Source organism: Polistes dominula, unplaced genomic scaffold, assembly GCF_049000335.1.
Source record: "Polistes dominula isolate Pdom_NZ unplaced genomic scaffold, Pdom_raw_medaka contig_31, whole genome shotgun sequence".
In the NCBI taxonomy this organism is placed as follows: Eukaryota; Metazoa; Arthropoda; class Insecta; order Hymenoptera; family Vespidae; genus Polistes; species Polistes dominula.
In genome coordinates this window covers 2,962,781-2,985,000 of record NW_028300925.1, presented here as the reverse complement: position 1 = coordinate 2,985,000, position 22,220 = coordinate 2,962,781, and the positions used below count along the sequence as shown (strand labels likewise).

The 22,220-nt window shown below is 36.3% G+C and overlaps 1 protein-coding gene across 1 annotated transcript in view; it reads left to right on the top strand.

Moving 5' to 3' along the window:
* The first annotated feature begins 11,854 nt into the window (after positions 1-11,854).
* The window catches only part of neo (ZP and PAN domain-containing protein neyo), a 185,036-nt gene continuing 174,670 nt past the window's right edge, over positions 11,855-22,220 (top strand). The window contains exon 1 of the mRNA XM_089171092.1: positions 11,855-12,807. The gene's annotated coding sequence lies outside the window, so the exon portion shown is untranslated. The remainder of the gene's footprint in view (positions 12,808-22,220) is intronic.

The window sequence follows — 22,220 nt, the reverse complement described above, 5'->3', positions numbered from 1 at the left end:
CGATGTGCTGAGGAGAGAAGAGGAGAGGAGAGGAACCGGTAACCTTCCTGGAAAACAACTAGCGACCTACGGTTTTATTGCTCACCGTGTTTCGCTACGTTTTTTTTTTTCTTCTTTTTCGCTTTTTTTTTTTTTTTTTTTTTTTTTAAAGACTTACGTTATACGACGAGTGCAAGAGACTCTCCACCGAAAAGCACTACTACGACGACGACGACGACGACGACGACGAGGACAACAACGAAGACGAGGACGAGGACGACTATAAAACGAATGAGAGACAAAAGGGAAAATAAGAGGAAAACAAAAAAAAAGAAAAAGGAAAAAGAAATAAAATATAAAGTAGAAAAACTTTAAATCGTTTATCCACACTTTACTCTAAACAAACTGAAACAAAGCTCTGGGAGCTTTTGCTTCTTAAAGCAGACGTATTACGCGAATAAGTTGGAATAAGGATAGAATTCTATTGACAGTCATTCTTTATACACTTCCCTTTTTTACTTTTTTTTTCTTTTTATACTGCAATACTCGGATGATTTTGAAGATGAAAGAAATAAAAAAAAAAAAATGCAATCTTTGCAAATAACTCTTTGATCCCTTTCTTTATTCATTTATACTAACGTTGTTGAATTTCTTTTAGTACGAAGGAGGGTAATTTTTTTTCTTATGCAAACATTTTGTAGACAACATTGAAGAACAGGTAAATAATTAAAAAAAGTCAATTAAAATGTCCAGTTTAACAAACATCATACACTGAACGCTGTGTTTTATAAGTTTTCTATAAAAAAAAAAAGTACGTTTTCATTTGAAATATTAATTTTAATTTAGTATAAGATGTTGATTTAAATTTTTATGTGATAAATATATTCGTTGTTTTTCTCCCCTTAAAAAATAAAAAGGTACAACAAACACAGTAGAGAGACCAATCTTTGCGGTGACATAGGAGTTAGCTAGCTTTGGTGAAGGTCTATGGGGAAGGAAAGGAAGGGAAGAGGAGGAGAAAAGTATTAGCTAGATAAGTAGTGGGAGGACGTAAGCAAATGGGGTGTCGTTGGCTCGGCATCGTCAATCGTTTACCGATACCTTCGCGGAAAGCGTTTCGCATCGTAGGACACGAGGAACATATATGCCCTGTGTTTGCAGACAGTACAACGTGTACGTGTACCTGCACGCGAACCAAAGGTTCGCCTATATAAACGTTCTCATCGTTTTTCACTGCCACTTCGTTAGCGTAGACCGCAATCGCAACCGTTTTCCCTGAAGCGGAACACAACGATCGAGTGCACTCGCCCGCAGCTGCTGTTGCTTTTGCTGCTGCTGTTGCTGTTGCTATTGCTGCTGTTGCTGGTGGTGGACGCGCTTAGAGACGACGATTTATAATTACGTCCGATTGACAAAGACGTTTGCTTGTTTTACGACGATAGGAGAGATCGTTTCTTCCATTGGCAAGATGGTTGAAAGAGGTAAAGAAAAAAAGGAGAATAAGAGAGAGAGAAAGAGAGAGAAAGAGAGAAGAATCACCACACCACCACCATGGACAAGTCGCGAATCCCTTGACATTAACCAATGAAATTTATTATGATTATATCCGTGAGCTAAACTACCGTAACTAATTTAAGATCGTTGAAGAAATTAATACACTTTACTGTGATTAATACTGGTAAGACACACTAGTGAATTTTACGGTAAGGTTAATTACGCATACACAAAACCGGTATATGATCCACGATCACTGTCAACGATCTCTCTCTCTCTCTCGCACGATCTTAATTTTATCTTATTTTTAATTGCGCAACGATTAGGACACTACTAACGAGATGTTGACCGATACAAGAGAAACAACTACTACTACTACTACTAGTCGACAGGAATTTTTGTAAATGGTTCTATTTGACTGTAAAAGTATCGAAGTTGAATTGGTGTACGCATGCGGGGCAGGCAGGCAGGCAGGCAGGCAGGCACATCGACTTTTGAACTCGTTTTAGTGGACGATACAAAAAAAAACAACATTTGTCGATTGGTATCATAATTTTGCCGATTATTACGGATTTTCCGATAATAATTCTAACATCCATTTTCACGGTGGCTCATTACAAATGAATTTATCGTTACATACGTAACTACCATGGGGTGGCAATAATTTGACGAGAAATATATGACTCGAACGATAAGTGGAATAATTCAATTGATCGGTTATTAAACAAAATTAATACAAACGAATATTATTATTATTATTATAACAGTAGAAGTCGATTTAAAAAAATAGACCCATTGATTACGGCCTTTTGTGTTCGATGATTTATGTCCAACTGATTATACTTTTTTCTAGTGGTATTTAATTGCGAACCCTCCCGTGTTGGAGTTTGAGAGAGGGAAAAAAGTTGTCGTCATTGACGTAATATACTCGTCGAAAGGGTCACGTTGGGAAACTCCAATTACTTCGATACATCGATGTTAGCTTTGCTTCAGTTCCGTTTGATTTGGCCGAGTATAAACGTCAGTTGTGTAGCAGCAACACATAGTCCGTTCGAGCGTTCCTTCTAATTGCGAATCTATGATCTTCGGGGTAGCGGAACGATCGTTAAGTAGATACGTTTCATTGGACGAACACCCTACGATCTAGTTACAGTCTCTATCATGTGAATGCTCGAACGTAGTTCAATAGATGATGAAGAAACCAAGTGACGATTGTCTTCTTTGAAAGACAACTTTCTTCAGTTATTCTGATTTTTCTTATTAACCGATAGATTTATCATTTACGTTTTTAAATTTGTCTCGATTTTCTGCTACGCTTCTTTTCAGTTTCTTATATAAAAGAGAAATTCATTAAATTATGAAAGAAGTTGCGATCTCAACTACGACGACGAAGATGAGCTTGTTATTAATTTATCTTCGTGTAAAATATTTATTCGCCATTTCTAAGATGACGAAGAAATTACAAGAGAGAGGATTAAATACCAAAGAACTCTCTCTCTCTCTCTCTCTCTTTATAATTTTTCTTTTTATTTTTTTCTTATCAAGAACTAATGACAACCGTCGAATTGTCGATGGCGCGTGAACGAAATATGCAAAAAGTATTACGACGTACCAACATCGAAAAGAGAAGTTTGCAGAGAAAAAGGGTTGGGCTGTAACACAAAGCTACTCCGGAGGCTTTTATCGAAGAATACTTGGGCGCGACCCAAGTATTCAAGCACTCGCCGCCTCCTTCTTCAACTCCTTCACTCGGAGCCTAGTCAACCTATATTTTCAAGGCTGTGCAACGTCGAGAAGGCGGAAAAGGCCATTTCCTCTTTCTCTCTTTCCCTTTCTTTTGAGGTTCCCCTTTTTTCGCGCGCGTCAAACTCGACACATACACATACTACAAGTAGCTAATACAAACTCACGTAAGCTTTCTCTCTAAGTTCTCTCTTTTCATCGTATCGCGATTCTCACTTCGCTCTCGCCAATGCTCTGGGTTGTGGCTACATACACACACACACACACACATGTACACACATATACACACACATATATGATCTAAACTCGTGCTCGTTTCTCTCATCTAGTTCGTGTTTATACAGATGCATATACCCACAAATGCACTCGCACGAGAATTTCCGTTCATGTGTTTCTTTCTCTTGAATTAATTGAAGGATAAAACAAAACAAAAAAAAAAAAAACAAAAAAATTCCTTGACATCTTTTGTGTATAATTAATCATATTATCACAATGTTCATTGTTACTGGTGACTGACTACTACCAAAAGAAATAGTGTATGTTAAAAAAAAAAAAAAAAAAAACTGAATAATTTTTGTGTAATCGAAGATATTTGACGTTCGTAGCTTGGACCGAAGAGAACTACGTTGACTGGCTCGTTAATGTTGCATTTCATTTTTCCATTCTCTCCAGAGCAATCCCATTTTCGTGTGTTGTATTTCTGGTCAAACGTAACATCTAAATATTCATGCACGCCTCTGGCAATTGCTTCGGGTTACGGGTCTCATGTTTGAACCTAAATCAACATCGCATTATTCTATGCGACGCGAGAATGATTTATTCTACGAGATTTTACAGGTGGTAGAAAGAAGAGAAAGAGAAAGAGACAGAGAGACAGAGAGAGAGAGATAGAGAGAGAGAAAACAGTTTGGACTTACGTAAGATTAACTCCTACATTACGCAAGCATAGCAATTATGTTCGCATAATAGCACTGCGTGCATCCAAGATACCACCACGATAAAACAAGCTTGTTACGTTTGTTACGGCACAAATATTTATCCCATACGATATGTATGCGAGCGAGTTTTATTATACCTCACGGCCAAAGTACTCACACGAATGGACACCAATACAAAGATGTAAACTCGAAACAGTTCGTTCCGAGGAACGGATCAGAGTATAGTAGTATCCTCTATCCCTCCCTGTATAATTTCTTTTTTAATTTATTCTCACTTATTTTTCCATTATCGTTTCCCATCTACGCCCAAGTTTTCCGAGTTTTTCGTACTACCAACAACTACTACCTACCTACCTACCTACCTACCTACCTACCAGTTTGCTTCCACAAAATCTCAACTATTTTTTTTTCTTTTTTTTTTTTTTTTATCATTCTCATACACGCATAAATATTATCATGAGTACGAGAGATAATGTAACGTATGTATTAATGAATTTATTTTAATTATACTTGCGGGTATCTCTTCTCTGGTCGAGGTTGGTTTTTCTTCTCTTTTTTTTTTTTTTGAATTTACTTTTTATTTTGTAAAATAACAAAAATAAACTCTCGCATTTCATAAAGTATTATTTTTAACTTGTTACGAGAATATATAGGAGAAATTTCTTTTTTAAATTTCATTATTATAATTTTCGTGTTTATCGTTAATTTTATTCTTACGTATATTTTCAACATTTATTTCGATTTATATATATATATATAAATACGAGATAGCGACCTTGTTGTTAATGTTAAAACGGGAAATGAGAAACAAGAAAGAGAGAGAGAGAGGTTGTGAACGTATGTCGTTTACCGATTTAACATAATGAATAAGTCATAACGTAAAGAGGATATCCAAGGAAGCTAAGAATTCCGGCGATAAATAAGAAGGAAGAAGGAAGAAAGGGGGGAGAAAGGGGGGGGGGAGGGAATGGGGGGGGAGGGAGGAGGTTAATTCTCTGGCGCCTTGCGTTTTACAACGTGGCGTCTGGCAAGCATTGTACGCGGATCGTACTAAGGAGAAAGGAAAGAATCAGACGGAGAGAACGACACTAAGATAGAAAAAAATAGAAATAGAGATAGAGACAGAAAGAAAGAGAGAGAGAGAGAAAATGTTTTAAAGAGAAAAGAAAAAGGAACGAACGGTGCTGTTAAGAATAACTCGAATCGATATTCAATTAACGACTTTAAAGATCTAATCGGTTGTTCTGTATTCCCATTTAATTATCAAACGTGACAAGAACTTAAGAAGAATTTAGAAAAAAAAAGCAAAAAGTAATAAAAAAATTACGAAACGAGATTTAACGATACCTTACTTCCGATTACGCGTTTTGAAATATTGCAACGAGTAAGTTATTACAAGGTATTTAAATTATATAGTACATAAGATATGACATCATTTCGTTCATGATAGCGTACTCTAATTATGATGGATAAGGTACACACACACACACACACACACATACAGTAGTAATATTATCCAGCCTATATCCAATCTAAAGAAAATTCTAAAATGATGTTTTATGATCGTCCATACAATTGTAAAATGAAATAACAAATAATCGAAAGGTGAATAATATATATAATTGTGAAGAATCGTGACTTTCGAAACGGGTTCCTATTTCTAAAATTACGAAAGATAAAATACATTTGTTGAAGTTTGTTCCAAAGCAATAGGAACAGCAACAGCAACAGCAACAGCAACGCATGGAGAACGAAGCGGTTAACTCTCGGACGAACGGTAGGCCGAGACTGCTCTACGTACTTAACCGAGTAGTATGTACGTATGTACAATGTAGATACATACATACGTGTACGATCTTCCTCCTCCTCCTCCTCCTCCTTCTTCTTCTTCTTCTTCTTCTTCTTCTTCTTCTTCTCCTCCTGTTCATTCTCTTTCTCTTTCCGTCGACATCGCTAAAGGAGTTCGTTGACCGTCGGAGTTCGCTTCGTCTTGCTCGGAACCGCTCAGAACAGCGCTCTCTTTCTTCGAAGGCACTCTTCTACGGCCTTGGCGATTCAATGCCCGCACCAGATAACTCCCCTTCCAGATAATAGATTATTTCATACGTGTAACTAGTCGGTGCTAGTAGCTGCTGCTTCTCGTCCTTTTTTCATTCTTATTCTTTTTCTTTCTCTCTCTCTCTCTTCTCTCTCTGTTTATCCTACTTGCCTCCCGCGATACCACCTTCCTACTTCTTCAGTTTGTTTCCGACTCGACACGCACACGTGTTGTCTGTGTACGTTCGCATATTCGTTCGTTCGTACGTTCGTACGTTCGTTCACTCACTCGTTCGTACGTTCGTTCGCACAGGTAACGTTCTACGATGATCATCATCCTTCTTCTTCTTCTTCTTCTTCTTCTTTTTCTTCTTCCTCCTTCCGATTTCTTCTTCTCTTCCTTTATCATCCTATTCGTAGCAGTGCGTGTACACGCGCGCGCACACGCGTATTTCTCGAGAGAGAGAGCATGTTCGTACACTACGCTACGTTACTTGCCGACATATACAACGACGACAACGACGACGACGACGATACCCGGAACGATCCTCTTCTTATCGGTACCGCACACGTACCACGCGTAAGTTAGACGAGATATCTCTTTTTATTTTTCTCTCCCTCTCTCTCTCTCTCTCTCTCTTACTCACTCAGTCAGTCTTTCATTTTCTCTCTTTACTTTCCTTTTAATTTTTCCTCTACAAATTTTCGACAAAATTTGTTTCAAAATTAATTCTAGCGAGTTACTTTTAAAAAATACGAAACAAAACCACCCACCCAAAGATTCTAATTACACGAGTACTCGAAGGTTCTCAAGAATTCGACGCACAAATTTCATGCAAGTAACTTTTCAAAAATTGAGAGTAACTAACATTTTCGTTTCCTCGATTGCTACTACCTATTTTTTTTTCTCTGAAAATTGTTCATTTTGTTTTAAGAGAGAGAGAGAGAGAAAACGCGTGTTATACTTTTTCTTCGGGAAATTAAACCAAACGAACAAAAAGAAAAAAAAAAAAGAAAATAAATATATAAAAAGAAAGAAAGAACGAGGAAGTTTGTTAGCTCGAGGTAGATTGGTAAAGCAAATATTATGTGTAATGTCGTACGTCGCGTGAGTTTAAAAAGTACAATTAACGTACGATCGATAAGCAATGGTACGTACACCTAACCACCCCCCGATGCAGAGGTAAATCACCCCTAGGCTTTGTTTGCTTTTTTTTTTTACTCTCAATTTTTCTTCCTGTTTTTTCTCTCTCTCCCCTTTTCATATCTTCCTTCCTCTATTTTTTATTTTCTTAAATACCTATATATATATTTTCTTTTTATATTTTTTTTTTTTCATTCGATTCATTTTGTTTCACGAAAAGAAAAATGAATCGGTCGATATCAGGCAAGTTCGTGGATAACAGCTATCGAGAGAAAACTTCTTAAAACTTAACAAACTTTTTGTATTTTTATTTTTATTTTTATTTTTTTTTTTTTTTTTACGTTGAAATTCTAACCACGAGTAGTAACACCAAACACAATACTGTAAGAAAACTTTCATTTCGTGTGTGAAATAAACGCGAATGGCGTGTAAATAGTTCGTTTAATTAAATACACACGATACTTTTTAAACTTCTTTATATTTCTTTCCTTCTTTCTCATTCTCTTTTAATCTCAATCTCAATCTCAATCTCATTTTCTGAACGTTATAAAAGAAATTTCTTATCAAGTAACATAAATCATCATCGATAAATCTCTTTTAATCGTTTCAACTTTATGCGACACATCCCCTTTTCTCCCGTTTTATCCAGAAGATCATTTATGTCGTCGGTGTGTGTATAAATAGACGAAGCTGATGTGGTCCTCATCCTCATCCTCATCATCATCATCATCATCATCTTCTTCTTCTTCTTCTCCTTCTTTGGAGCTGACGACGACGACAACAACGATGACAACACAACTACGAGATACGCAAGCTTCGCGTACGCTTTATTCTCTGTTTGCGACGAAATCCCAAGTAACGTTGATGACGAGCGTGCGTGAATCGCTGTCGTGCGATCTACGATTACGAGTATAATAAATTTTACTTGACGTGTGTTTCAACGAGAGAGTTTCAGAGAGTTCGTTGATAGGACAATGACATTCTTCTCTACACCTACGATCATTACTCGTATGTTCTTTTTAAAAAGGAACAAACCACGTGTTAGCAACGAGTATCATTTTTTTTTTTTATTATTATTTTTTTGGTTCATTCTCTATTTTCTTTTCATGAAATTATTTTAGGGAATAAGCAACGGTAAACATTGGGACTTTAGAATTGGCTATGTTTCAAAAATGAAAAAAAAGAGAGAGAGAGAGAGAGAGACATCCGTTCGATTGCTCTTTACTTTCTCCAGTGGGAAATGTAAAATTCGTCGATACCAAAAAGATCATGAAAAAGTAGTAGAAGTAAAGATGGGGTGATGGTGATGATGGTGATGGTGGTGGTGGTGGTGGTGGTGGGTCACAAGAGAGATTCGCTAGGTGACTTTTCTCGTCTTCGTCGATACACATATAGGATCAACATAATTGAAATTCCAGAGAATCGGAATTCTTTCGTGGCCCCGATTCACCTTCTTGTCGTATCATCGTTGCTCTCTGAGAGAGGTCGTTGAGAAGTAGATGGAGTGCGGAAACCACATGCCAGGGGCGTGATCGTCGTCGAGGAAAAACGTGGGTAATGCGGAAAAGTAGAAGCTTCTCGCGGTAGCACGATGTGGTGGAAGTGCTACGATCCCGACCTTAATGCAAATTCATTCGTGGATCCCATGATCGTGTGTGCATTCACACACCTATCCAAACAAAGAGAAAGAGAGAAAGAAAGAAAGAGAGAGAGAGAGAGAGAGAGAGAGAGAGAAAATTTACAGAGATGCGAACCATTTTCTTTCAAACGAGAAACCAACAACGTAAACTATCAAACATCCGCAGTTTCTACGTTCTTTTTCTCCATTATATCGACATTTTTAAGCCTAAATCTTACGTGCATCAAAATCTACAATTTGATGATTAAAACGTTATCTATATTTGTTTAATTATATCTTTCACATTGATTATATATATATATATAATTTAATTTTTATTCTTAACATTAATCATATAACCTATGATTATTTTTCCATTTTTATTTTTTTATTATCTTTAGTCTGGGAAAAATCGTAATAGACTCTCGATCATGTAAATTGATAATAAGAGAACACGGTGTTAAAAATTTTTGTATTATTCATTATTTCAATTATATTCTCTCATTAGTATCGATTAATTAGGCTTCACGAAGTTATCGAAGGATTCTCGGACGACGAACAATGGGACGATTAATTTGACGGTGATATCAGCCACCTGAGTACTCCATTCGTTATTACGTTGGTGTATGCATGTACGTATATTCATGTATATGTATATTTATGTATGTACGTAGGTGAAAATTATTCAACGAAAATGGAGGGAGGGAGGGAGGGAGGGACAGAGGGAGGGTTAGTTTGTACGAGCGCGTGCGTTGAGAACGACGGAGATGGAAATTGGCTTTGGAGTAGTTTTAACGGCACCACCGCTGACTGTACATACGGTAATTTTACATTCATGGGGTGGGAGTCCAGGGACTCGGGGGTCGATTCTGTAAGTTTAGTGGTAACGGAAAAATAGCTTTCGTGCCGACCACTGGAACGCAAGTACCTACCTCGCGTATTTTTAACTGACGGCTGGATGGTGATATGAACGTTAATTAGAATGGAGTGTTCTTCCGATGGTCGTTAACTTTAAATTCGCGTCATCTCTAAAAGGGTTGAAGGGGGGCAGTCATTGGTTAAATATTTTTCGTTTGCGAGAACAACAATAATAATTATCGAATTATTTAAACACACTGACGTACATACATATACATCATCGATAAAATGCAATTTTCTCAACATCCGAGTTGGTAACAATCTTGATGATTACGAATTGCTATCTCAACTGTTGGAGTTTTCAATTAAAATCAACTGTAATCAAACGGTTGGTAGATAAAGTAACAGAAGGAGTAGGTAGAGGATAAGAACCGGTAGGGTTGGAGGAGGGTAGAGTAGGATTGGGTAGGATAGGGTAGGTAATATTCCAATATTCTCTCTCCTTCGACGTCTAACGTTTATATACAAAACGATATTCGAGGCGAGTTGAAGTTCGCGTTATATAGAAACATGCTAACGCCTGGGTGAAGCAGTCTCTTTGATAGAAAACACCTTCTCTCACTCTCTCCATCTTCTCTATTTCTCTCCTTTTCTGGGTTTTGAAGCCGTGCAAGGTGCAAAACGTTTCCGATCGAAGACGCGTTAAAGGAAGGTAGGTGTGTTGGAAGAAGACGAGAAACTAATAGAAAACGAGAAGAAGTAGGAGAGAAAAAGAGAGAGAGAGAGAGAGAGACGAAGAGAAAAGGTAAAGAAAAGGAGCAAAAGGGTGGAAAAATTTTGCGTCACGAACGAACAGAATCGTGAGCACGCGTATTATATGTACATACATACATACACATATCTATATATACGTTTCGAGAAAAGGAAGATAAGTAAAAGTACATTTGTATTGGTGAAGACTGATCGTGGGCAAACACACACACATACACACACACACGTACATTGTTGCTACGAGTATAACTGTTCTGCATTTCGGAACGGCCTTTACGAGCAAGAATCCCCCTTCACTCACCCTCCTCTTTCTCTCTCTCTCTCTCCCTCTTTTTCTTTCTGCTTGTTTCCACGTTGCTTGGAATGCATTCCGTTGCAAGCTCCCTTGAGTTCTTCAAAGAAATTGCTGGTGGAACGATTCGGTGGTCCACCGAATGGGGGTCAATAGTGTTAGCGTGACTGGCCGCGTGCCGTTATGTTGGGCTTCTTACGTCACCTACAACCGCTTTTGTCCGCCAAAACCAGTCCGCTTCTTTAAAAGCTACTCTCTCGGTTTGCCTTCGAATTCCGAACTGGTCGCCAGAAGGTACAACAACCAGTCTCTCTCTCCTTTTTCCCTCTTATCCTTTAACCAAAGTAAAGGACCAGCTGCTCTCCATTAATCGTTTAAGTTCTTCTCATTTCGTCGAGACACGACAAAAGGGGAATAACAAGTGAAAAGATTATGTTTTATCAAAACTCAAACAACGTTTCTAGGGTTGTATTATAGTAATATCATATTTGCTAATAAATAAATGAATTTTTTTCTCGTATGTTATCAAAGAATTGGTTTATAGATTTTTAAAGTCAAATTTCTTAAACAAAGGTAACGATACAATTTAATGTAGGTATGGTGTATGTGTGTGTATGTATGAGATGCATTAATATATAGATACATAAGTAGAAATGTGAAATACCATTAGAGTTTTTGTTGTACCTACAATACTTATTAATTAATTAAAAAAATGTATATTGTATATAAAAACAAAATTAATTAATATTCAAAGTACAGTAATAAGTATGTAATGTTTAAAACAATGTATATATATGTTTAAATAATTATAAGTATTAGTAAAAAACAATATAGTGTTCTATATACCTTATTTAATTGTTATTTAATCGAAAAAATAATGTTTTTAGATAACAATAAACATTTCTTTTGATTAATTAACAAATTATTTTAATACAATAATACTTTTTATTTGTATTACAGGAAAATTTCATCGTCAAAATCATTACTGTGTAGGAGCGATAAAATAATTACGTTAGAATGAAAATAATACTAAAATTCGAACGTTATAATGTTAAATATTCTTTATTAGAAATATTATTATCGTTTCACGCATGCGCGACATTCGAAATGTCATGTAAACTACATTGAATAGAATTATTATCATAGAGGACAACGTGCCAGTCTGAAGGTGAATTTCGAGGAGTACGTTCCATACATCAGTTTCTCCGTACTTTTAAACAATAATATACGTTTCTTTTAATTAATTAACAATTATTTAAGGTATGTCTGATACTGTAATGTATATTTTTTTAACATTCTTGATCGGTGATGTTTTCTAATTAAATATTTTAACCTATAATGAATTTTCATTTGGAAATTGTGTAATATTCGAAGTATAATAATAGTATAAATCAATTAATTAATTTTCATACGTACAACACGAATTTCGTTTTCTATCACGCGTGTATGCAATGTCACGTTTTTTTTTCTTTTTTAATAACGTTATCATGGATTCAAAGAGGGTAATCGAAGGGATTCACTTTTTCAATGTATTAATAATATCTATCGATAATAGCAACAAAGCTCTTTTGAGAGTCGTCTATCCTCTTGGAATGAACGAAATATGATCACGAGCACACTGTAATTAACTGCAATTCGGTGGACATGCATTATAGCATCATTCTATCAGAATACGCAATTCGTTAACTGATAGAGAGAAAGAGAGAGAGAGAGAGAGAGAGAGTAATATACCAATAATCGTAATAAAAGCTAATTGTTACAGCTGACCATATTATCCGATACGTATTATTTCAGATCCTTTGAATAATGGATGATATTGTAAAGCATCGTAAACGAGAAAGGGAGTCAGGAAGAAAGTAAAGAAGAAGAAGAAGCAGAAGAAGAAGAAGAAGAAGAATAAAATATGAGGAAGACATCGTTTAAATCGTTAAAGGTAAATTTCGATTGATTGATTCACTCGTTTGCAATTTTTTTACAACAAGGTATGCTGCTGCTACTGCTGCTCGCAAATATGTCACTTTTATTATATTTAATAGAAAATTTTATCAGGGTTAAAAGTCTTGTGTCTCGTTAGTTCAAACCCCCCCCCCCCCACGCCGTCAATTTTACGTATATAGTAGTACCGATTCTATGGCACATCGATAATTGAGGGCGTGGAATAAATTGACGGGCAATTGGAAAAAAACCATCTCGTTGTACGTACCTACGCGTACGTGTTACATACATATACATAGATTTATATATATATAGATATATGTATATGTACGAGGGATTTTGTTCATATTCGACGAGCAAACCATTATTCTCGTTTTTATTTTACGTACGATATACGCATCGATAGTGGAAAGGTTCTATTAAAAAGATTCCACGATGGAAATGGAAATGATTCGTTCGCGCGTAAATTATTTGTTTCTCTCTAATTCGATAACTATATTAGTACGAAACGCAAGTAAATAACAAGATTTTCCCCATAGTCTCGTTATATCACCACGTAGTAATAAAGTGGCATGGGAATTGTTGAAAAGAAAAAAAAATCTCTCGATGGAATAGAAAATAGAAAAAGTAGTTTATCGATGTGAATATAATGAATGGTGGTTTAAAAATAAAAAACAGATGTGTTGCAGATCACACACGGTAGAAGTGAAATCTTGAAAGAAAACCACGCATTTGAAATAATTGAATTGTAATACAGTGCCATCTATTGAAAGAACCTTACAGAACCTAGATAACCTCTAAATAAAAATTGTTTAATTAGTAATAAAAAATAATTAAAAAAAAAAAAAAATTGTGCTATGTTGTAAGTTGGAAAAAATCACGTGTGAAATAAAATTAATTTCATTAAGATAAGTTGAGTAGTTGTTGGAATTATTAGTGGACAAACATATTGTTAAACTGAATTTTTGTATAGATAGAATTTTATTAATTATTTAATTAATTAATATATATAGAATTAAATAATATATTGAATTGTATTAATTAATTAATTATTTTTGTTTCATCGGTTTCACGGTTTCTTTCGTTTCACGTTCTTCCGTTTCACGATTTTCAAATCACTCTGATTCTAAAGAAATTTTCACTTCAAAAAAAAAAAGAAAAAGAAAAACATGTTATCTAGCGAATAGATAGTCTCGCTTTAGTTATCTAGCGTAACTTCTTATTTTAATACTCGAGATTATATAGCTCTGTTACGGCTGGTATATCGAGATAATCGGGATACGATTATTATATTTAGTTTATCGTGACACCCGATCGGCTGGCGAGCGTGCGATCGAGAACTGAGATAAGTTTATCCAAAATTCACGAGGTAGAGAAAACAAAGGGACGGGAGAGAGTAACACGTAGAATCTCATAGTAGTTCCCTTATCCTGTGTTCACGGTAGGAGCGTACGAAGAAGAAGAAGAAGAAGAAGAGGAGAAAACGCATGATGCATAACTCGTTTGTCGGCTCTCTGCAATGTTCGAAGTCACTTTCGAGTTATTTTTAGTGTTTAGCTGCCATATCTTTCCACTCGTATCCTGCGTTTAAGAAAAAAAAAAAAAAAAATTATCAAAATAAAAATGTAAATTGGAAAAGAAAAAAATTCAAGAAGATTGAGAGTTAACGAAGTAATCCTAATGAAGATGAGCTTAATAAATTGGTGCAAGGTTAAGACACTCCCCGTGACTATACGACTGATATCGTAGCAAATACACTTTAGAATTTCTAATACGTTCTCTTATACGTTAACTTCTTACAAGATCAGCTTTTCCGCAAAGAGACTAGGAGAAGAAGAAGAAGAAGAAGAAGAAGAAGAAGAAGAAGAAGAATAAAGAAAAAAAAGGGACACTCGGTCCCGGTTTATACCGGGTCCATGCATCAAGCCTGTCTTTGCATCGAACGTACAGTCCGCTTCTAAACGAAACGTTTAAAAGCTCGGTTAAAATGAACTCGATCATTTCGTTTCATCAACCATTAAATTCGCAATATTATTTCTACCGTGTCTATTCTTTATTCCTTTTACTTTTCAACTGCGCAAGAGAGAGAGAGAGAGAGAGAGAGAAAGAGAGATGAACATTCGCGATGATGATCGATAGTTCTAGCGTGTCATTCGTACGCAAAAATCTTGATGAAAATGCGCCAGGTCATCAATTCGATCGCGGACTGTACGTAAAGAGAGAGAGAGAGAGAGAGAACGAGAGGAGTATAATTTGTTACGATATCAACGTCGAGGGCGTAAAAGGCGTGGGCGATTTCCGAGTGACGTGTTGTAACACGATAAAAAAAAATAAAACAAAAAATAGACAAAAATAAACTAGAAAAAAAGGGAGTGAATTACTGAAGATCTAAATAAAGTGGAAAAGGAAGTAGACACGTGTGGTGGTGGTTTATTATCGTTAGAGAAAAGTTTTTCATGATGGTCGGGGTGAGGGGGGGGGGTGGAGGGGAATTATGATGATAGTCGATAGTAGACTGGTTAAACTTTTATCGAGAAATTGATTTGTCATTATTCAGCTTGTAACGGCGAACAGTTGTTACAACAAATTGTTGTACGTGGAACTATCGTGTTAAGAAACGGTAGTTGATATTCCTATGAGATGTCTTCCTTGGATGATTTGTAAGATTATTATACTATCTTTCTCTCTCTCTCTCTCTTAGTGTCTATCCGCCTGTCCGTCTGTATGTCTACGTTTATACAAGCTTCCTTTCTACTGTTACGAAAAGTTGTTATTAATGTGGTTTAAGAACATTTCGGACATTACCAACGTGAAACAAGCGACACTCTCTTTCGGGTAGTGTCGGGGACGCTGAGCGTCGTGTCGAGTCGCGTTGCAATAATTATTTGTTCGCATTTGTCCGCGTCCGCCGAAGGAGTTTCCCAAGGAAGGAAAAGCAAGCACCTTCGTGAGGCGAAGTTTCGCTCGGATTATCGCGCTCGGATTCATTATACTCCGGATACACTGCTACTTTGGCTCGTACGCGTTAGGGGAAGGGCCAGAGGAAACTTATACATAAATCCTCGTCTTCCACTAGCGCCAAGAATGGGAGTAACACAACCATCACCAGCATTACCATCACTATACACCACTACTACTACTACTATTACTACTATTACTTCGACACGGCACCCCGCGTGGAATCCTCGCGCGTTCATCGCGTGCGTGTGTCGCGTTGAAGGAACGAGAAAGAGTGAGATAGAAATAGGTAGATAGATAGATAGATAGATAGATAGATAGATAGATAGATAGAGAGAAGGAACTAACACGAATTTACTTGGCACGTCTCGTCTCGTCTTGTCTCGTCTCGTCTCGTCTCGTCTCTCCTCTTCTCTCGGTGTTTCTTAATGACGGCTTGAAACTAATTAATAAAGCGGACGATGATAAACAGCGATATACGATGTAGCACGAAGGAACGAGAACTTGTCGTTGGTTGCTTCTCATAAACGTAAGAAGAAGAAGAAGAAGAAGAAGAAAAAGAAGAAGAGAATTTCTCTATCAAGTTGTTCTCCGTTGTTCTCAAGATCGTATCACTTTTAATTTCATTTTCTTCAATTTTTCCGTTTTCTCTTTCTTTTGCTCGAATTTAAGATTCTTCTTACTTTAAAAAAAAAAAAAAAAAAAAAAAAAAAAAGAATAAAAAAAATATAACAGAAAGAATTCGTACTATTTTCCTATATTTTCATTAATAACGTTTATTATCAAAGATTTTGAGAATATAAGCTTGAATTAAGCTCGCAAATTCTCTGTGAATATCTGCAAGTTTCGGATTCCTACGTGCTACGTATGAATAAAAGTATCGTGCATAACTTTGTAACGAAGAGAGGTTTTGTGTGTGTGTGTGTGTGTGTGTGAGAGAGAGAGAGAAAAGTGTTAAAGTAAATTCCTTGAGGAATATAGTCTTTCGAATTAACGTTTCACCTTAATAGATAGATTTGATTATTTTTTTTTTCTAATCGCACGCGTGCACGTTCTTGATGGTTAGATGATAAATCCAGTAACATTCAGATAAGATCTGGTAAGAAGTGCCAAGCGAAGGAGAAACATGAGGGGTTTGCTAGGTAAACGGGGTCGAGGAAGTTATGTGAATTTTTACGAAGACTTTTTCAGTTTTTCCCTTTTGTCCCACATCCCCTACCCTTTTCACTCGACAGGCTTATCATCACGAGGACACCGTGTTTGCAGCCGCTGGAACTGATGAGGTCTTTAGCTGGTGCGGTCTCTTGCTTGATGGATGCCAAAGGGGATACGAGTTTATGTCGCGCCTGTAAACCTTCCCTTTCATAAAGATCCATAAGCAGGATTACAAACAGAGTCAATTAGGCCGCAAGTAGCGACCGGTCTTGTCAAGAGAAAGAGGGGAAATAGAAATAGAAAGAGAGAAAGAGATAGAGAGAGAGAGTTAGCTAAAGCCCATTAAAGATCGCTTTTTCTACGGACATCGAAAGCACTCGAGAAGATGGATAGAGGTAAGAAGAAAATAAAAAGAGAGAAAAGAAGAAGAAGAAAAAAAAAGCAGATAAGAAAGGTCTTGTGTTTTTTTGCTCGCAATGCACTGCTCTAACCTTAGTGCGGTTTGAAATCTTTTCGCGAATTCGAAAACGAATATCGCTCGTTTGCTCGTTTCTTTATATATATATATATATATATATGGGTAATATCAAGTTCGAACGTAACCATTTATCGCTTTCCACCTATCGTAAAAGTTAGCCGACGATGTTCGAGTTATTTATCGAGAACACCAGTAAATGCTATAATTAGTCATAAACTTACGGTTATCAACGGAAAGTAAAATAGTATTAAGGGTGCGTCGCGTGCGGCCTCCATAGAACTTCCTTTTTACCCCTAGCCTTCAAACGTTTTAATTAGTCGAATGGACAAAAAACTTGAAGCATATTAAGAATTTACGGAAAAGCATTAAATCGTTTATTATTATACGTATGAGAAAAATAAATATTAGTTACGATCTCGTTCGACAAAAAGCGAATTAAACGTTCGACCTTGTTACTCTCTCTCTCTCTCTCTCTTTCTCTCTCGATTAAAATAGTTTTGAATATATATATACGTAGATAAGATGGAACTAATGAAATTAGCAAAGTTATGTTAATCCAATCGAATACTATAACATTAGTTTATTGTACCATTTGAAGAAACATTTTCTATCATGCGATTAGAAAATGAAACAAATTCGATGACCTGAAATTGATCTACAAATACACTGTGTAGAGATATAGAGAAACAGAAAAGGTGGAAAGGGTAAGGGAGATAGGGAGGGAGAGAGGGAGGTTTGAGTGAATTGTTTCGCGCTCATCATAGGTTATTGTACGCGTTCATTCGCGATCAGTGTATTTAACAAAGTTAAAAATCGATGTTGGAGCAAATGCGAAGACAAAACCCAGTGGACAAATCGATACAACCACGTTTGAATTCCGTTCAACCGGGCAAAGCAATAGAATTCACATATGCACACACGTATATATTGGTAGTACAATCCTTTTGTGTGTTCGGCACAAACTAATTGAAAACAGGAAAGCTATACGAACTTAATGATTTTATAAACTCTTCGCTCTCTATTTCGTAGTCGCGTCAACATTTGTTTTTGTCGATCGGTCGATTAACTTTGAGTGATTTCGTGCGGAGCGACGTTTTACGCGTTCACGTATATACGAAAAACGAATTCGAAATCGTAGAAAATCTTTTTTCCTTTTCGAATCTACTCCGTGTTTACACGTGTCCCCATCGTTTACGTCGGGTTAAGTAAACGAGAAACTGGATGCGCCTTCTTTCATCCTTCTCATACTACTTCGCGTATTTTGCTTTCCATTCTATTCCAATACTAGTAACGGTAAAGTTAACCCCTCCCCCTCCCCTCCCCTCCCCTAACTTTAACTAGAATTCTCATTGTTATTTTGCAGTACCATACGTGTCTCTATTGCACTTAGGTTTATTCAAATGTTTTTCAATATTTCTTATGGTTTACATTAATTTTCATTATTTTATAATAGAAATTATAATTAAAAAAAAAAATGTAATTTAACGTTTAGTTAATAATTGGAAAAAATTAACTTAAGCATATTTAAAATACATCGTATTTAGATATATTATTTTGAATATCATTTTGATTTTGTCTTTCCTATATCTTCGATTACCGTTCGACGATCACGATAATCATCATCATCATCATCATCATCATCATCATCACGTAACATTGTTATTTCCGTTCTAAGCTGCTGCAACTACGACGCTATACGGTAAGTGGAAATACTTGATCGAGTAGCCGAACTCGTTTATGTTTCTCAATGTTAGTAATAGTAGTAGTAGTAGTACTAGTACGACGATCGTTTGATAGAAAGATCGCACATTTTACAGTGTTACGAGGAGTATAGTTACATGTAACTCGTCAACGAATAGAAAGAACGACTAGACTAAGTTTACGACTACGAAAATCGAAACTGCATACTTTATCACGAAGTTTATTTCTTTTACTAACAGTATCAACTACACTCACACACTTAACGATATCGTTTTAAAGATGTTTCAATGAATCGAAACCATTGATAAAAAAATGAAAATAAAATGACAATTTCGTTATTTTAATCGCCATAAACAAATTTGTAGTATTATTTAGAGAGAGAGAGAGAGAGAGAGAGAGTGAGTGTGTGTGTTAGAGGAATAGAGATAGAAAAACAAAACAAGAAATTAGAGAGAGAGAGAGAGAGAGAGAGAAAGAGGGAAATCGTTTATCGACGAGGCATCGCGTTGCAAATTGCACAACGTACCTTACGCACGGCTGCAAAATTAACTCGCGAATCGTTATATTGTATTATACACGAAATGCACAACTGGCAACTCCGATGGTGTTCCCGTTTTGGACGTACATACGTTCTATGTATATAGGTGCGTATATATATATATACAATGCTAGACGTATACGAGCCCGTTTATTTGAATGAAGCTACGCGAGGTAATCAATATTAAATAGCAATTTGGGTGGCTTTCAAACCTCTCCCCTGGTAAATCTACTCGTTGAAAGATAGCAAATAAACATTTGTAAAATTTTATTGCAACATCTGTTTTTAACGTTATTATACATTTTTTTTTCTTTCTTTCTTTCTCTCCAACGATTTAGAATAAATCTATCTCGGATTCTATATACATGTATATGTATATACATATATGTGGTTTTTAGTAGACATATCTTTCTTGAATAAGAAATATGTAGTTATATTATTGTATCATTTATCGGAGTACGAAGGTATGCTCATTAAAATCGTTCGTTCCTTCTCGTTCAATTTAATCTTACAATTACGTATACCGACTTCATTATAAAAGTATCGTAAGTCACGTATCTCGTTATATTAGCTCACCCGACGAACGCTAATTACGGCATCGATCAACGAATCCCCTCCTCCCTCCTCCCCCTTCTCCACCTCTCCCCCCACACTCGGTTAGAAATCAAGCAGATTTGAGAACGTGCAAAATTAATCCCTCGACGGCGATTACGCCTTGCTCGTCGAAAGTTGATTTATTATCAATTAACGCGAAAAAGGGGTGGAGGGGGTGGGAAAGATCAAATTATTCTCGTATTTCTCGGAATCAAACGATTATCGTCGTCGTCATCGTCGTCGTCGTCGTCGTCGTCGTCGTCGTCTTAGCCGTCACATTTGACGTAAATTTGAATAAGTTTAATCAAGAACGTTTCTAATTCAATTTTTATTACCTCATTTTTATTTATTTTTTGTTATTTAATTTTAACTAAAAATGAAGTGAAAATTTGTGGAATTTGAACGTGTGTGTCGTATCAGAGACGAATGAAATTTATCGATCTATCTGAATTCTTAGTTCTCTTCAGAGAGAACGGCAAACTCTTTGGTCCCGATCACAAAAGGAAAAGCTTCTCTTTCTCTCTCTCTCTCTCTCTCTCTCTCTCTCTCTCTCTCGTTAGGTTCTCGATATCCTCTAAGAGGAAGTTCCGTTAGTGGACGATCACGCGGAAGGTTTGCCCAACAGTAGATTTTCATAATTTTTACTATGTTGAACTCGTAGTACGGTCCAGTATCTCGTTTATCGGGTTATTCGATCGAATTGTTTAGAAAATTTTCTTTCGATATTAGTTAAGACAGAGAAATAGGTTTCTTGATCTTTACTCGTTGTGAAACGGGAAGGAAGAATAAAATTGAAGAGAAGAAAAAGAAAAATATAGAAGAGAATAGAAAAGATAGAGAAAACAACAGTGGTATAGCAGCATCGCACATAACTCTACTCGTCTCTCTGTGTTCTTCTTCTTCTTATTCTTCTTCTACTTCTTCTACTTCTTAGGTCGACGACTATCAACCACTGAAACGAGTCGAGCATACACATACACACACATACACATATATATGTGTACATATATATGTGGAATCGTCCTTTCTCAGTTACAATAACTTAGAGGATTAACGACGTCGCGTTCTCGCGAGCGTGACTCACGCGCGTGGATGCGCGCGAGGAAAAGCTTTTTCTCTCTTCTGTTTCTATCTTATGTATGTATGTATGTCTGTTTGTCTGTCTGTTCTTTGCAAGAAGAAGGAACGAACGAACGAAGAAGAAGACTCTCACAAGATCAGCGATCGTGAAAACGACGACGACGTCGCTTCGAGTAGCGGTAACTCCGAGTAAAGCGGCCTTGAAATTTACGATACGTTTTAACGTCCCGCGAGCCGGCTACTACTTGAAGAACGGGATCGCAGTTACGGACAACAGTTTATTAAACTATTTCGTTTCATCGATGCCAATATCTTTCTCTTTTTCTTGCTTTATTTCTTTCTTTCTTTATCGAAAAGTTTGATCGTTCCAGCCTTAACCCCTTTTTATATTTTATTTTATTTTATATTTTATTTCATTTATATTTGTTATTTTCTATACCACGTTAAGACACTTCTCACGATCTATATCTTTCGACATTAAAATCAAGAAAATAAATACACGAATTAGTCTTTGTAATTGTCATTAAATAATATGATGATATACCTTCGTATCAGTTCATTGGAAATAACTATACAAATATATATATATAGATATTAAAGATTATTTTTTAATATAAAATAAAATATATCATAAATAAACATTGAACGACGATGAAATTGCTGCTGACGAGGATTTTATTTCGTGTTTTAACATACGCTTAGAAGATCAGAAATCCTTAGGGTTCCTCCTTCTTATCCCGCGAAAAGCGCGGAAGCAAAAGTCGTATCATGAGTCGTAGCTCGCAAGCGTATAACAAACCGGTGAACGTACTTGAAATCGCACGGTGGAGATCGGCCGAATCGGCCGTCGTATCTTGCCCCTTCCTCACCACCCTAGACTCTCTCTTTCTCTCTCTCTCTCTCTCTT